The sequence below is a fragment of the Eptatretus burgeri genome, chromosome 13 (genome assembly GCF_056783735.1).
Source record: "Eptatretus burgeri isolate ZD-2024b chromosome 13, Ebu_testis_v1, whole genome shotgun sequence".
NCBI classification, from domain to species: domain Eukaryota; kingdom Metazoa; phylum Chordata; class Myxini; order Myxiniformes; family Myxinidae; genus Eptatretus; species Eptatretus burgeri.
Genome location: NC_140973.1, coordinates 33377389 through 33396070, shown reverse-complemented (window position 1 = coordinate 33396070; position 18682 = coordinate 33377389). Strand labels below are relative to the sequence as shown.

Genomic DNA, 18682 nt, shown 5'->3' with positions numbered 1-18682 from the left:
AAAAGAAATGAAAACTTTAAAGTTTTATATGGGAGTGAAAATGAATATGAAAAGACAAGATGAAGAACAAACTCCTTATATGAGGACAGATCTTCATTTTATAACATCATTTCAAGATTTTTTGAATAGTGGGGTTTATGAAGAACTATCAAGACAAGAGGAGGATGTTGATAATACAGTGGTAGGAAGTGGATTCAATATTAAAAAAATCATCTTTTTAGATGTACACATTCTAAAATCAAACCCTCTTAAAGCTTCTTCTTATATTGAATTACCAAAAGAAATAAAACGAAAGAAGGCAGTTGTTAATATTAAGAATAATGATAATAAATGTTTTCTCTGGTCTGTTCTTGCTCACTTACATCCACCAAAATGTAATTCAGAAAGAGTAAAACAATATATGAAATATGAGAATACCTTGGACATTAAAGATTTTAATTTCCCAATGCCACTAACAGATATTCCTAAATTTGAGAAAAAGAATAATCTTTCTATTAATGTATATGGATTAACGGATACAAACAAAGTTCAAATATTAAAAATTTCAAACAACTTTAAAAATGAAGAAACACACATTGATCTTTTATATTTTAGTGTTGGAAATAATTCACATTACACATACATCAATAATTTATCAAGATTAATCTCTTCTCAGGTATTCAGAACAGCAAACAAAATATATCCTTGTAAGCGATGTCTTAATTCATTTCATACAAAAGAACGATTAGAACAACATTCAAAATATTGTAGTAATCATAAATCAGCTGTAATTACAATGCCTAAACCTGGTGAAAAGATTTCTTTTGAAGATTATAATAAATCTATCATGCACCCATTTGTGATATACGCTGATTTTGAATGTATCCTTAAAAAGATAAATACTGCTTCTCCTAATCCAAAAGAACCATATACAAATAAATATCAAAAGCATATTCCTTGTGGTTTCTGTTATTATATCAAATCATCTGTTGGAGAAAAGTATAATAAACTTGAACAGTATAGTGGAAAAAATGCTTCACAAGAGTTTGTAAAACGATTAGAAAAGGATTGTATAAGACTAAGTAAATTAATGAAAGAAACAAATGAACCGATGAAATTAACCATAGAAGAAAAATTAGAATTTAGAAAGAACAATATCTGTCATATTTGTGAGGAGGAAATTGAGGAGTCTAAAGTTAGGGATCATTGTCATCTTACTGGTAAATATAGAGGTCCCGCTCATTCCTGTTGTAATCTTAATTATAAATTACCTTCTTTTATTCCAGTCTTTCTTCACAACAGCGCCAACTATGATACACATCTATTTATAAATGAACTTTCAAAAACACCAGGGAATATTTCTGCCATAACAAACACAAGTCAAAAGTATATTTCATTTACAAAAATGATATTCACAAAACCTATAACTCGTATAAGGTTTCTTGATTCTTACAAGTTTATGGGAACGCCACTAGCCAACCTCGCATCAAATCTAAGCTCCACGGGCTCTTTTCCAAATCTTAATTCATTCTTTCCAAAAGAGGAAATTCTAACTAAAGAGGAAATTCAGATTAAAGAGAGAATTCAAAGTAAAGAGGAAATTCTAATTAATGAGGAAATGAATGAAGAAATTCTTACTGAAGATGAAATTCTAATTATACAGAAAATTCGAACAAAGAATGAAATTCTAACTAAAGAGGAAATTCTGATTATAGATGAAATTCTGATTAAAGAGGGAATTCTAACTAGAGAGGAAATTGAAACAAGGAATGAAATTCAAAGTAAAGAGAAAATTCTTACAAGTAAGGGAATTTATCCTTATGGTTATATGGATTCATTTATGAGATTTAAAGAAACACAACTTCCTTCAAAAGAAAGTTTCTATAATAACCTTTATGAAGAAGAGATAAGTGATAAGGAATATAAACACGCACAAGAAATTTGGAAAATATTTAAGATAAAGAACCTTGGAGAATATCATGATTTGTATCTAAAAACAGATGTTTTATTGTTAGCTGATGTGTTTGAAGCTTTTAGATCACTCTGTCATAATAAAAATTGTTATGGATTAGATCCTGCCCACTATTTCACAGCTCCTGGTTTAGCTTGGAGTGCAATGTTGAAAATGACAAAACAAGATATAGATTTAGTCAGTGATGTAGATATGCTTTTGATGATTGAGAAGTCTAAGAGAGGTGGAATATCACAAGTATGTTCAAAAAGATATGCTAAAGCAAATAATAAATATCTTCCAAATTATGAGAGTGAAAAAGATAGTAATTATTTGATGTACTTTGATGCTAATAATTTGTATGGATGGGCAATGTCTCAATCTCTGCCTTATGGTAAATTAGAGTGGGTGGAAGAAAGGATTATGAAAAGGCTTTGATGAATATTGTTATTTCTTCTCAAGAGAAATTGAATGACAAAGAAGAAGGTTATTATTTTGAAGTTGATTTGAAGTACCCGAGTGATCTTCATAATAAGCATAAAGACCTTCCTTTTGCATGTGAGAAAGAAACCCCAAAGAAAGAATGGTTCAGTGATTATCATAAAAGTTTTAATATTAAAGGCAAATCAACAGAAAAGTTATTAACAACATTCTATGATAAAGAGGGATATGTTTTGCATCAAAGGAACTTGAGACAATATTTATCTGCTGGGTTGAGAGTAGCTAAAATTCATAGAGTTTTAAAATTTAAACAAAGTCCTTGGATGAAAAAGTATATTAAATTCAATACAGATATGAGAACAAATACAAAAGTAAAATTTGAAGGGAATTCTATAAATTGATGAATAATGCTGTCTTTGGAAAGACAATGGAGAATGTTAGAAACAGGCAACACATTAGATTTGCAACATCTTGGAAGGAAGCTTCTAGATTGATAAATACACCAAGTTTTGAGAGACAAGAGAGTTTTTCAGAGAACTTTTCTGCTATTCATATGAAAAAGGAAAGTATTGTCATGGATAAACCAATTTATATTGGAACAGCAGTTCTTGATTTATCAAAGATATTGATGTATGATTATTTGTATAATGATTTAAAGAAAGAGTATGGTGAAAATGCTTCATTGTTGTATATGGACACCGATAGTTTTATTCTAGATATAAAAACTGACGATGTTTATAAGGATATGAAGAAAAACATTGGAGTATATGATACAAGTAATTTTAGTAAGAAGAGTGAGTTATTTTCAAAAAAGAATGAAAAGGTTATTGGCAAGTTTAAGGATGAGTTGGGTGGAAAAGTAATGAGTGAGTTTATTGGATTGAGAGCAAAGGCATATGCTTATAAGTATGGTGATCAGATTGATAAAAGGTTAAAGGGAATAAAGAAATATGTAATAAAGAAATCAATAACTTTTAGAAATTATTATAATTGTTTGATGAATAAGAAAGAAGAATATAGGAAAATGAATACAATAAGAAGTTATAAACATAAGATATATAGTGAAGAAGTAAATAAAAAGGCATTAGGGGCCTTTGATGATAAGAGATTTATTTTAGATAATGGAATAGATTGTGTTCCATATGGATATTGTATGATAGAGTGTATAAAATAGATTGTGTTCCATATGGACACAAGTTTTAACGATGGGAAGATGGGTTAGGGTTTTTAAGGGCTTCCGCCGCGTTTTTCACAATATATAAATGGTCGAACCAAGTATTAGTCAAACTAAAGAGTGGAGAAAATCTCAGTCTTGGTATATAAATGGAAAACATAATGAATGTGAAAAATATCAAATAAGTCTTATTGAAAAAATATCTAAAACAAAGGTAAATAAAACAAATATGCGAATCAATTTAAAAACCAATAAGTTAGAGGATGTAAAGAAAATAATAAATATGTTTGAATGGACTGAAAAATTTGATGGTTATCAATTGAACAATGGAAAAATAATTTACTACAATATCAAAATGATATGCAACTCAGGAGGTGGTCAGATGAGATCATTAAGAGAAGTTTATCATTTCGTAATGGCACAAAAGGGGTATCTTAAAAAATATAAAGATTCAAATGTTTTGTTTTTCAATATTTTAGATGGGGATTATTGTGCAAAGAAAATTAAACTATTGAAGGAATTTGAGAATGAACAAATGTTTATAGGTTCAATGAGTGAGCTAAACAATATGCATTGGTTATTTGATAAAGAGTGCCCGAGGCTTAGACGTTTCAGATATTTCTTTAGAATCACCTTTAACAAATCTTTATCTTGTTGTATGGGCTATTTGAATAGAGAGCCCCTAGGTTAAAAGGGGAAATAAAAAAATGACCGTTTTTACAGCCATTTTTCCCTGTTGTGCAGGGGTTTGGCTTTTTCTTGAGGCAATGTTTTATGGCCGGATGCCCTTCCTGACACCAACCCTGGTCGCCTCTTACGACACACAGGGATATGGTACACCTATTCTAACCGGGGCATACACCGGGACCAGTACACTGGCACTCATTTCGCCGACCTCGGAAGGATGGCAGGCTGAGTCAACCCCCTGGTGTTAATTCAGCAGCCAACGGGATTTGAACTCAGGGCCCTGGGATCCCAAGCCGCCACCCTAACCACTAAGCCAACACCAGGCTCCAGGTTAAAAGGGGAGACAAATAAATATACCTTGGGCTAAAAGGATTTATTTTTTAGGGAAAAAAAAGAAAAATTTCATGGCTGAAAATCCCCATTCATTTACATGGGGAAAAGTGAGCCAGAACCAGTATTCTTTCCCTACTTATATATATATATATATATATATATATATATATATATATATATATATATATATATATATATATATATATATATATATATACACAGATATAAGTAGGGTAAGAATACTGATTCTGGCTCACTTTTCCCCATGTAAATGAATGGGGATTTTCAGCGATTCATATTTTTTTCCCTAAAAATAAATCCCCTTTTATCCCAAGGTATATTTATTTGTCTCCCCTTTTAACTTGGAGGTTGAACCTCATTGAATTGAACACCTGGGGGTTGAACAGCTCACTCATTGAACCTATAAAGATTTGTTCATTCTCAAATTCCTTCAATAGTTTAATTTTCTTTGCACAATAATCCCCATCTAAAATATTGACAAACAAAACATTTGAATCTTTATATTTTTGAAGATACCCCTTTTGTGCCATTACGAAATGATAAACTTCTCTTAATGCTCTCATCTGGCCACCTCCTGAGCCACATATCATTTTGAGATTATAGTTAATTGTTTTTCATTGTTCAATTGATAACCATCAAAGTTTTCAGTCCATTCAAGGATATTCATTTTTTCTTTACATCCTCTAACTTACTAGTTTTTAAATTAATTCGCTTATTTGTTTTATTTACCTTTGTTTTAGTTATTTTTTCAATAAGACTTATTTGATATTTTTCACATTCATTATGTTTTCCATTTATATACCAAGACTGAGATTTTCTCCACTCTTTAGTTTGATTAATACTTGGTTTAACCATTTATATATTGTGAAAAAGCAGCGGTAGCCCTTAAAAAACCCTAACCCATCTTCCCATCGTTAAAACATAATCTATTTTATACACTCTATCATACAATATCCATATGGAACACAATCTATTCCATTATCTAAAATAAATCTCTTATCATCAAAGGCTCCTAATGCCTTTTTATTTACTTCTTCACTATATATGTTATGTTTATAACTTCTTATTGTATTCATTTTCCTATATTCTTCTTTCTTATTCATCAAACAATTATAATAATTTCTAAAAGTTATTGATTTCTTTATTACATATTTCTTTATTCCCTTTAACCTCTTATCAATCTGTTCACCATACTTATAAGCATATGCCTTTGCTCTCAATCCAATAAACTCACTCATTACTTTTCCACCCAACTCATCCTTAAACTTACCAATAACCTTTTCATTCTTTTTGGAAAATAACTCACTCTTCTTGCTGAAATTACTTGTATCATATACTCCAATATTTTTCTTCATATCTTCATAAACATCATCAGTTTTTATATCTAGGATAAAACTATCAGTGTCCATATACAACAATGAAACATTTTCACCATACTCTTTCTTTAAGTCATTATACAAATAATCATACATCAATATCTTTGATAAATCAATAACTGCTGTTCCAATATAAATTGGTTTATCCATTACAATACTTTCCTTTTTCATATGAATTGCAGAAAAGTTCTCTGAAAAAACCTCTTCTCTCTCAAAACTTGGTTTATTTATCAATCTCGAAGCTTCTTTCCAAGATGTTGCGAATCTAATGTTTTGCCTGTTTCTAACATTTTCCATAGTCTTTCCAAATACAGCATTATTCATTAATTTATAAAAGTCCCCTTCAAATTTTACTTTTGTATTTGCTCTCATATCTGTATTGAATTGAATATACTTTTTCACCCAAGGACTCTGTTTAAATTTTAAAACTCTATGAATTTTAGCTACTCTCAATCCTTCTCTCAAAAACTGTTTTAAGCTTCTCTGATGTAAAACATATCCCTCTTTATCATAGAATGTTGTTAATAACTTTTCTGTTGATTTGCCTTTAATATTAAAACTTTTATGATAATCACTGAACCATTCTTTCTTTGGGGTTTCTTTCTCACATGCAAAAGGAAGGTCTTTATGCTTATTATGAAGAACACTCGGGTACCTCAAATCAACTTCAAAATAATAACCTTCTTCTTCGTCATTCAATTCCTCTTGAGAAGAAATAACAATATTCATCAAAGCCTTTTCATAATCCTTTTCTTCCACCCACTCTAATTTACCATAAGGTAGAGATTGAGACATTGCCCATCCATACAAATTATTAGCATCAAAATACATCAAATAATTACTATCTTTTTCACTATCATAATTTGGGAGATATTTATTATTTGCTTTCGCATATCTTTTTGAACATACTTGTGATATTCCACCTCTCTTGGACTTCTCAATCATCAAAAGCATATCAACATCACTGATTAAATCTATATCTTGTTTTGTCATTTTCAACATTGCACTCCAAGCTAAACCAGGAGCTGTGAAATAGTGGGCAGGGTCTAATCCATAACAATTTTTATTATGACAGAGTGTTCTAAAAGCCTCAAACACATCAGCTAACAATAAAACATCTGTTTTTAGATATAAATCATGATATTCTCCAAGGTTCTTTATCTTAAATATTTTCCATATTTCTTGTGCGTGTTTATATTCCTTATCACTTATCTCTTCTTCATAAAGGTTATTATAGAAACTTTCTTTTGAAGGAAGTTGTGTTTCTTTAAATCTCATAAATGAATCCATATAATCATAAGGATAAATTCCCTTACTTGTAAGAATTTTCTCTTTACTTTGAATTTCATTCCTTGTTTGAATTTCCTCTCTCGTAAGAATTCCTTCTTTAATCAGAATTTCATCTTTAATCTGAATTTCCTCTTTAGTTCGAATTTTCTTTATAATTAGAATTTCATCTTCAGTTAGAATTTCTTCATTAATTAGAGTTTCATCTTTACTTTGAATTCTCTCTTTAATCTGAATTTCCTCTTTAGTGAGAATTTCCTCTTTTGGAAAGAATGAATTAAGATTTGGAAAAGAGTCCGTGGAGCTTAGATTTGATGCGAGGTAGGCTAGTGGTGTTCCCATAAACTTGTAAGAATCTAGAAACCTAATACGAGTTAAAGGTTTTGTGAATATCATTTTTGAAAATGAAATATACTTTTGACTTGTGTTTGTTATGGCAGAAATATTCCCTGGTGTTTTTGAAAGTTCATTTATAAATAGATGTGTATCATAGTTGGCGCTGTTGTGAAGAAAGACTGGAATAAAAGAAGGTAATTTATAATTAAGATTACAACAGGAATGAGCGGGACCTCTATATTTACCAGTAAGATGACAATGGTCTCTAACTTTAGACTCCTTAATTTCCCCCTCACAAATATGACAGATATTGTTCATTCTAAATTCTAATTTTTCTTCTTTGGTTAATTTCATCGGTTCATTTGTTTCTTTCATTAATTTAGTGAGTCTTATACAATCCTTTTCTAATCGTTTTACAAACTCTTGTGAAGCATTTTTTCCACGATAATGTTCAAGTTTGTTATACTTTTCTCCAACAGATGATTTGATATAATAACAGAAACCACAAGGAATATGTTTTTGATATTTATTTGTATATGGTTCTTTTGGATTAGGAGAAGCAGTATTTATCTTTTTAAGGATACATTCAAAATCAGCGTATATCACAAATGGGTGCATGATAGATTTATTATAATCTTCAAAATAAATCTTTTCACCAGGTTTAGGCATTGTAATTACAGCTGATTTATGATTACTACAATATTTTGAATGTTGTTCTAATCGTTCTTTTGTATGAAATGAATTAAGACATCGCTTACAAGGATATATTTTGTTTGCTGTTGTGAATACCTGAGAAGAGATTAATCTTGATAAATTATTGATGTATGTGTAATGTGAATTCTTTCCAACACTAAAATATAAAAGGTCAATGTGTGTTTCTTCATTTTTATAGTTGTTTGAAATTTTTAATATTTGAACTTTGTTTGTATCCGTTAATCCATATACATTAATAGAAAGATTATTCTTTTTCTCAAATTTAGGAATATCTGTTAGTGGCATTGGGAATTTAAAATCTTTAATGTCCAAGGTATTCTCATATTTCATATATTGTTTTACTCTTTCTGAATTACATTTTGGTGGATGAAAGTGAGCAAGAACAGACCAGAGAAAACATTTATTATCATTGTTCTTAATATTAACAACTGCCTTCTTTTGTTTTATTTCTTTTGGTAATTCAATATAAGAAGAAGCTTTAAGAGGGTTTGATTTTAGAATGTGTATATCGAAAAAGATGATTTTTTTAATATTGAATCCACTTCCTACCACTGTATTATCAACATCCTCCTCTTGTCTTGATAGTTCTTCATAAACCCCACTATTCAAAAAATCTTGAAATGATGTTATAAAATGAAGACCTGTTCTCATATAAGGAGTATGTTCTTCATCTTGTCTTTTCATATTTATTTTCACTCCCATATAAAACTTTAAAGTTTTCATTTCTTTTAATGTCTTTTTAATAAATTTTTCAACATCGGGTTTCACTATTTCAATTGATTCAGCTATTGATGATGGACCGGGTTCTCCAAATTGAAAAATCCTTATTTTTATATGCCCTTTAAATGCCCCATCAGTGTTTTTAATATAATAGTCTCCCTTTACTTTAAACTCATTTTTCTTGTGTTTCTGTGATTGAAGATGTTGATTATAACTACTCTTCAAAACATCCTTTGAACAGATATCACAATGTTTTCTTTCCAACTCAAGAGGAGATATTTGATGAAATAGATTAAATGTGTGCTTGTTGGTTCGGAGGTGTTTTCTATAATGTTTATATTCGTGATTACAAACATCGCAGTACGTTGTATTCACCATATTTATAGAATAAAACTTTGCTTAAACTAAAATTTTCTTGATGAAAATTTCGTTTAATTTATAGGTGAATCTGTGCTTAAAAACATTTTATCCTCCAACTTTTTCACTTAATAAATACAATGTTTCAAGACACAAAAGACAAGTTTCAATCAATCTCTTCATCTGTTAAAGATACTGAGAAATATGTCAAGGATGTAAAATTGAACAAAGATAAATATAACAACTATTGGATAAAAACTATTATGGTAAATAATATGAGTTCTTCAATTTCCTTCAGTGGAAGGGCTTTTAGTATACCTGGTAGAACATCAATTAAAGTATCTCTAACAAAAGTTTCTCCTCTCCTTCTAGTAATATATTCAAAACTAGAAAAAGCAATGAAACAAGAAAAAGTATCAAAGAACAAAAACCTCATGGAAGAAGCTTTAGAAAGAAAAGATAAGACCATCTGTAATATGCAAGGAGAAATTTGTATTTTTTTCAACAACCCTAAAGATGTAAATCCTGATGAAATAAAGGATGTTAATATATCAGGTGAAATGACATTTCGTTCAATAGTAGTTAACGATAATTTTAAAATTACCTTTAATATAAAAAATGTTGTCGTTGAATCTGATAATGAAAAAAAGTATATCGATATCGATGGTAATATACAACTGAAAGTATAGATGAATTTCAGTTTAAGTAAAGTTTTACTTTATAAATATGCTAGACTTTCCTGATTCTCCATATGACAAATTTGAGAATTGTCCTGCGTGTGAAAGACGGGGATTAAACACAGAGTCAAAAGCCTATAAACAATGTATATTCTGTGATTATCTTCTAATTAATGATAATAAAAAATATAAAAAGGAAAATAATTCTTTTAGATTTACACCAAAAATGAATTACTTTACAAGATTGATTAGAGAAATGAATGTAAAGTATGAGGATGATAACACACCTTTCCTTACAAGGGAAGAAACTGAACGTATAAGAGAAATGTTCAAAGGATTGTTGTTGTATATTATTCATGGATGTAATTTTCAGGGAAATATCAACACAAGATATTGTATAAATAAAATAATGGATTATCTTGAAATTAAACCTGAACTTAGGATAAAATATAGAGTTTCTAAAAAAGCTAATAATAAATTAAATAACCTGTTTTTCAAATATATAAATGAATGATTTTTTACCTATTTGGGAAAATAAGATAAAATTTAACAACCATAAAAATCTCCCAAATTCATTAAGATGTCTCATAGTTGGTTCAAGTGGATGTGGAAAAACCTGCTTACTTTTAAAAATGCTCCTCACTCCCAACTTTTTAGATTATGACAATTTAATAATTTTCACAAAGTCGAGTTTTCAACCAGAGTATCAACTACTCTCACAAGGTTTTAATGCTGGTCTTCAAAAAGAAGATATAATCGGTTTATTTAAACGTCAAAAAAACCAAAATGATTATAACATTGAAGATATAATTCAACTATTTTGTGATACACAGAGATGTAAAAAGAAATCAAATCTTATAACTTGTATTCTTAGTGATAATACGGATGATATACCGTCTCCCCAAGATTTGGATAAATCAAAAAAGAACCTCGTTATCTTTGATGATTGTGTTAATGAGAGAAACCAAACGGTAATGGACAGCTACTACACAAGAGGGAGACATTCTTCTTGTAATTGTATTTATCTTAGTCAATCGTACTTTCAACTTCCTCGTCGTTCCATCAGAAACAATGCTAATACTTTTATTTTATTCAAGTTAAATTCAATAGATATCAATAATTTTTGGAGAGATAATTGTTCTACATTATGTAGTAAAAAGAAATTTGAGGATTACATGAAGCACACGACTGAAAAATATAAATATATTGTTGTGAAACAAGATGAGATATTAAGGGATATATTTTTTGTTTTATAAACAATTACATATATAAATGACAACTATTATTATAAATCTTGTGGGTAAATCTGCTTCTGGAAAAAACTTTCATAAATCAAGGTTCTTGTGTAGTACAAATGAGAATATTGTAAATTTACTTAAAAACACCCCGTGATATGCATTGTATCAACAACAACTAGAGCAATAAGACCTGGAGAAATAAAAGGTGAAGATTATCACTATATTTCAGTGGAGGAACATATGCGATTGAGGAATGAAGGACAAATATTTGAGGAGGTTTCTCTTGGTACAACAAAATATTCACATTGTAAGAGTGAGTTAAGGAAACTAAAATCTGGTGGTGTTGGGATATTAGAAACTAATCCAGAAGGAACGAGACAAATTATTAAATATCTGAGCGGGGTGAAGATTTTATCATTCGGTTTTGATGTTGATGAAGAAACTCAACGCAAACGTATGAAAAGCAGAGATGCAAGGATTAGTGAAGAAGAAATTACAACTCGCATTAATGTTAATAAAGAATTTGATGAAATATTTAAAGAAAAGGATTTATTTGAACACATCTACTTGAATGATGAAGAAAAGGAAAATTTCCCTGTTAATCTTTACAATTCATTAAATGATATTTTACAATAAATAAATGGATACAAAAGAAAGAGCAAGAAGATTTAAGGAACATCAAGAGTTGGTTTCAAAAGTTGTAAAACAGCAGGAAGACATAAAGAAGAAACGCAGACAGAAACTAACGGGCGAAGAAGTATTTGAAAGAAAACAAGAGAAATTTTTTAAACCACTTTTAAAAACTTCCCAAGAAAAAATGAAAGATGTTTCCACAGTTCCCACAGTAGAATATACTCCCAGAAAGCTCCAAATGTTAAAAGATTTCAGTCAAATGACGGAGGAAGAATTAGAGCATATTGGAGAATTAGAATATGATGAAGGTTTATTTCAACAACTGGAAGAGATTAATCAACCCCCTGATTATATTGTGAATGCTGTTCAAAACAATGAATATTCAGCGGATTCAAAAACCAAAGCAGGACTCATTCCAACAGAACAACCAGCAATATTTCATCTTGTTCAAGAAAAGGTATTGATATTTAATGATGAATTAAGGTTCTTAAGTTCTGCTCAACCCCTGTTAAACTAACTCCGAGATTAATGTTTCTTCTCACAAAAGATGGAAGACAAGGTTCAACTGTGAGGGATGAATCAAAGTATATTGATAAACCATTGGATATGGAAAATAATGATGATAGAGTATATATTGATTTGCTGAACACTCTAAATTATAAGGTTATTCTTTCTGGTAAAAGTAGGAAGAATGAGAAGGAGAAACACATTATTCAGGCTTTAAGTATCCTTGGTTCAGGTATTAGTTTTCTTCCAAATGACCCATCGCAATTAGTTAATAGACTGTTATTGTTGTTAGGCAGTAAGAAGGCTGGAAATAACAATTGTTTTAATGAAGCATCAGCCATTTTAGACCAGTTGATGAACATGAAAATAATTAATAAATCTCAATATAAAGACATTTTATCTCATATTAAATAAGATGAGAAGCACAATCCTGAGTTTTAATTTCACAACAAGCGACCACACATCTTCATTCCCATACCCACTACAACTTGACACAACAAAAGAATATGAGGCATCTTTATTGTCCATGGAAACTTATAATACCTTATTTAATATAACCGAGAAAAATGACAAGTTTAGTTATAATCCGGGAAGTGGATACAAAACGATAACAGTCTCACCGGAGCATACGAGATTTCTCAAATATCTTCCGAAATTGCTCGTCTTATGAAAGAACAGGGTGATGAACCAAAAAATATTGTTATAAACATTCAAAAACATACTTCAAAATCAACGATTAAAGTTAAAAATAACTACAAGGTTGATTTCACAATTGATAATTCATTTAGAGAGTTATTAGGTTTCTCCTCAAAAACGATTGAAACTAATGGGACGTTTTACAGTGATAATGTCATTCAAATATCCTCAGGAATAAATTCGGTGTTAATTCACTGTGATTTGATTGATGGTGCTTATAATGATGGAAAAAAAAACAAATACAATATTTTCATTCAGCGCATACTCAACCCCAATTGGTTATAAATTCAATATGGAACCTAAAAATTTGGTTTATCTACCTGTGTCAGGAAAAACCATACACAGAGTAAATTTTAGGATAACCGACCAAGATAATCGTGTGATTTCTTTTAATGGAGAAGTTATATCCATCAGAATTCACCTACGTGAAGTTTTTCAATAAATAAATACGATGGTTATTGTGAGGAAACACGAGTTGGGAAAATATAAAATAATTACAGGGGATGGGATGTTCCTTTCCACGTACTACAAGGGTGAAGGTATGTATCTTGGTAGAGGATACTATAAACCTAAGAGACAAAGGGGTGTCGGACATCAATTTAGAGGAGATGGGATAATTGATACTCTCATGGGTATTGGTTCAACTATTCTTAAACATAAAGACCTAATTGGTTCAACTGCTTCTGCTGTGGGAAATGTAGCAGGTGCTGTAAAGAGTATTAAAGATGCTCAGAAGGAATCTCATAAATTACAAGCAATAAAAGAAATTAAGAAAGGTAATACTCAGTTGTACTCCCAACAACGACAGAAAATAATTCAAATACTTGGAACAGGGTTTCAAAAGTTTTAACATCTTTTTTCCTAAATAAATACAAGTATGGAAGCAATTGATAGTATCTATGATTTGGATGATACTATTATTATCTCAAACTCCACTAAAAAGAAGATTACTTCAAGGTAAATGCAATAACTGGAACAGACTGGAATACAAATGGTACAAAAAGTTTTGAAATAAATAATCAACAAACCTATTTGAATCTCTCCGAAAGTTTCTTGTTGTGTAAATTTAAATTCACTAAGGCTGGGAATAACACAAACGCTACACTTGTAAATGATTTCTTCTGGAAAATGTTTGATAGTGTGCGATTGTATATTGGAACACAAGAAGTTGAAGCGGTTGATTATGTCTCTGCTGTATCTGAAATGATGAAATTTACACTCTATACATTCAGTGATAGAATGGGAAAGGGGTCTGTCGAAGGTTTTATTCCTGATATGTCAACGGGAACAAACACAGACCGTGGATATATTCAAAGGAAAGGAATGTATAATGATGATACAAAAGCAGAAAATAGTTTTACTGTGGCAGTTCCTCTTAAAGGTATATTTGGATTTTGTGATTATGATAAAGTTCTGTATGGTCTTAAAATTAGATTTCAACTACAAAGGAATGATAATGAAAATAGATTGCTTTTTGGTGTTGGTAGTGCTTTTGGTGAACAGAATAAATTTGTAATTGAGGAGATGAGTTGGTATATCAGTGAATATACTCCTAATCTTAAAACAGAAGAGATGTTGAATCGAAGACTTAACTCAAAGAAACCACTCAGTGTATCATACCTCAAAAGAAGATGTCAACACGTTAAACTCAATCAAACTACTTACACGTGGAATTTGGGTGTTCTGGAAGGAAAGCCACGATATCTGTGGATGATTTTTAAAAAGCCAGATGGTGATACTGCGACTGATAAGAATAATGCATTGAGTGATAATGCTAAGGTGAAACAACTTCGCGTTTCTCTCGATGGAACATTTTATCCACGAGATAGATTGGAAATTAATTGGGAAAAAAATGATTTTGCTGAAGCATACAAGTCTTACCAAAAGGTGTGTGAAAGTAATGGAAATAAAGAACCTATTTTGGATATGACAGCATTTAAAAGTTTGTATACAATCTATGCGTTTGACCTGAGCGCTCAAAAGGAAACTATAAAGTCTAATCGAGTGGATACTTCCCTATACATTGAAAGAGGAGAGACTGAAGAAGTTGATACATATTGTTTGCTTTTGGAAGAAACAGAATTGCAGATTAATACAGATAATGGTGTGATGATTAGTCTCACATAATTTTTTGTTAAATAAATGAGTGGCAAAGTACCAACTGGGGTATATGTTAATCAAATCAATCTTCATAAACTATCATCTTGTGTTCAAAATCAAAAGCCTTGTACGATTAACGTTAATACAATTCAGAGAAAAGGAGCAGTAAGAATTGATGTTTTGCTCACAAGAGAACAGGTTAAAATCTTGAATGACACTGGCTCACTTAAAATTAAAATGACAAAACCAATGTTGAAAAAATATTCAATAAGAGAGACGAGTGGAGGATTTCTCCCATTTCTAATTCCTTTATTTGCTGGTTTAAGTGCGGTTGGAGCATTGACGGGTGGTATTTCAACAGCGGTCAAAACTGCCAACGAAAGGAAGGCTCAACTCCAGGCTCAAAAAGAATTGGAAAGACATAACAAAGAGTTGGAGAAACAAATTAGTGGAAGTGGTGTAATTGTAGCTTTTGCTGAAAAACTTGAAGGTCTGCCTGATAAAGCGAGATTGTTAGTTGGAGATATGCTTTCTTCTATAGCACAAGCAGGTGTAAAATTAACGAAAAGAGGTAATGGATTATATCTTTCTAATAAATAAATGAGCATTGATGAGTGGTTGAAAGAATTTGGAAAGAATACAACATCAAATTTACAACTTGCCAAATATTGTAAGAAATTAAAAATTCATAATGTGGTTATTTGTATGAGGGATGAATTAACAAATGTGTCGAAACATACAAAGAATATTATTATGAACTTAGAAGATAATGATGGGAACGGTTCTCATTGGGTTTGTATTTTTAATAGTCAAGACAAATATTATTTTGATAGTTTTGGTCTTCCACCACCTGTTGAAGTCATAAAATTCTTACAGAATGGTGTTTATCAAACATTTCAAGTCCAAGAATTAAATTCCAAGTGTTGTGGTCAATTATGTCTATATGTGTTATTTCAACTCAACAAAAATAAAAAATTTTATGATATTATTTTTAATCTAATATAAATGACTTATGTTGGTAAAGATGGTTCTATCTTTGGTGTATCTCAAGAACTGGATATTGATTTATCAAATTATTATACAAAGACACAGGCTGAACGACATAAATATAATATAAACAAAAATATTAACATGAAAAATGCTTATAAATTAAAAAATTATCCAAGCCCGACTGACGCGAATGACTTGGTGAGATTAAGCGATTTATCACAATATATATATACTTAAATAAAACGGCTGTGTATTCTAAAGATACAGAAGTGTTGATATTATCTCCAGGTCATACAGAATTCACAGTTCGAATTAAAATAAATTTTTATAAAGAAGGGCGTATCGTTTGTATGAGAATAGAACAATGGGGGTATGATATGAATGATTTAGGGTATAATTGGTCATTTAAAATTAACCTCGAAGACCTGGAACAATTAAATCAGTCTCGTAAGGAAGAATATTATCCACTTGGTATCGAGAATGAGTTTTTTGGAGCCACGATTAGTAAACAACAAATAAAAGAATTTAATAAGGGTAAATATAATAATGGTTTTGCCCTTGTTTATCTCATGAAAACAGAAAAAACAGGATTATATATAATAAGTAAGGAAATACAAAATGATTTAACTATGGGAAGATGCGGAGGTGTTTCGTGCCATAATATTATTCTAACATATATTTCTAATACATAAATGACAGCAAGAAGGCTTCAAGAAAATTATCATTTCTGTGTCCAAGCATACCTTCAAGAAAAGGGTATTCGGTATTTTAATAAATATGTTCTACAACATAAGAATGAGGTATTTTCAATAAAAGATTGGCATTATGCTGATGTTGATAAACCGACAACTTTAGATTTAATTAGAATGTTAAATAATGAAAAAATTATAAGGTTAAGAAAAGGTAAGGCTCTTTTAGAAATTCAAAAGAAATTTTATTGGTTTCCTGTTGTAAAAAAAATTATTTTGGATACAGGAATAACAAGAAATCCTGATGAATATATGTATAATATTCTATGGGGTGTAAACGATTCAAGGATAGTAAGGGATGAGGAAGGAGTTGAAGAAGAGAGGGAAGAGGAGGAAAAGGAGAAGGAGGAGAGGGAGAAGAAAGAGAAGGAGGAAAGAGAGAGAATAAATAAATATTATAGTATGGAAACCAGTGAGATTCAAAAAAGAATAGAGGTATTGCAGAAAATAACTCAACCCACCGAGGAGGAATACAAAGAATTAACAAGTCTATTTGCAATACTTTCGACAAAACTATTGGCATCGTCAAGCTATTCATTTTAATTCAAGTTTTTTCTTAAATAAATGGAGGAGAGAATGAAGGCATTTCTTAGGATTCTTTATGTTTTAAAAATTAAGATTCAAATGTGCATGTTGGAAACTAAAAAGGTTTTTGCACTCTGCAGGAATTTTTCTCATAAATAAATGAGTTATTGTCTCAAATGTAAAAAGAAAACTAATACTAAAAATATTTCATATATTAAAAGTAAAAATAACAGGGTTATACAAAAAGGTATATGTTCGGTGTGTGGTTCAAATAAAAATCAATTTATCTCCAAACACAAACTCGGAGGAGATATACAAAAGTTTTTATCAGGAAGTAAATTTACAACTACTGGAATACCAGGGGAATTACATCTTCCAGGGTATTCTTTCTGTGGTCCAGGCACAAACTTGGATAAAAGATTAGATGAGGCAGACAATCCTAAATCCTGGAGTAAACCAATCAATAGAGTTGATGAAGTGTGCATGAGACACGATATTGATTATGGGAATACCACAACGTTGGAAGAAAAGCATGAAGCCGATAGAGAAATGTTGTATAATTTGTCTCTGATACAAAATCCAACCTTGAGAGAAAAAGTTGATAGGTTCATCGTGAAGAAGATGATTAGTGCTAAATTGAAACTTGGACTTGGAAATTCAAAAAACTCATAGGCTCTAATGATGCCATTAAGACTGAAGAGCAATTAGCTGATGAATTACATAAACCAATATTCACAAAGTTTCAGAGAAGGAAAGTTTATTCCAAGGAAGTTGATTATATCTGGTCTGCTGATTTGATTGAACTCAATAATGATAAGGGGTACAAGTATGCTTTAACCGTTATTGATTTGAGGAGTAGATATGCGTGGGTTGTCCCTTTAAAAAACAAAACAGGTAATACTCTTATGTTAGCTTTTCAACAGATATTTAATAAAAGTAAGAGAAAACCTAAAAAATTGTGGACTGATGAGGGTAGAGAGTTTTATAACAAGACATTTATGAATTTTCTAAAACATAACAGTATTACATTATACAGTACCTTTAATGAAGGGAAGGCAGTTGTTGTTGAACGTTTTAATCGTACCTTAAAAGAGAGACTATATAAAAAATTCACACAACTCGGTTCACAACAATGGTTATCTTTTATTCAGGATATTGTGGATAAGTATAATGACACGATTCACACGTCAA

The 18682-nt window shown here is 30.4% G+C and overlaps 1 long non-coding RNA gene across 1 annotated transcript in view; it reads right to left on the bottom strand.

Moving 5' to 3' along the window:
- Positions 1–18614: 18614 nt before the first annotated feature.
- Positions 18615–18682, bottom strand: part of LOC147014211 (uncharacterized) — a 2943-nt gene continuing 2875 nt past the window's right edge. Inside the window, exon 3 of the long non-coding RNA XR_015050682.1 lies at positions 18615–18682. This exon is cut by the window's right edge and continues 1551 nt beyond it. This is a non-coding gene — a long non-coding RNA (uncharacterized LOC147014211).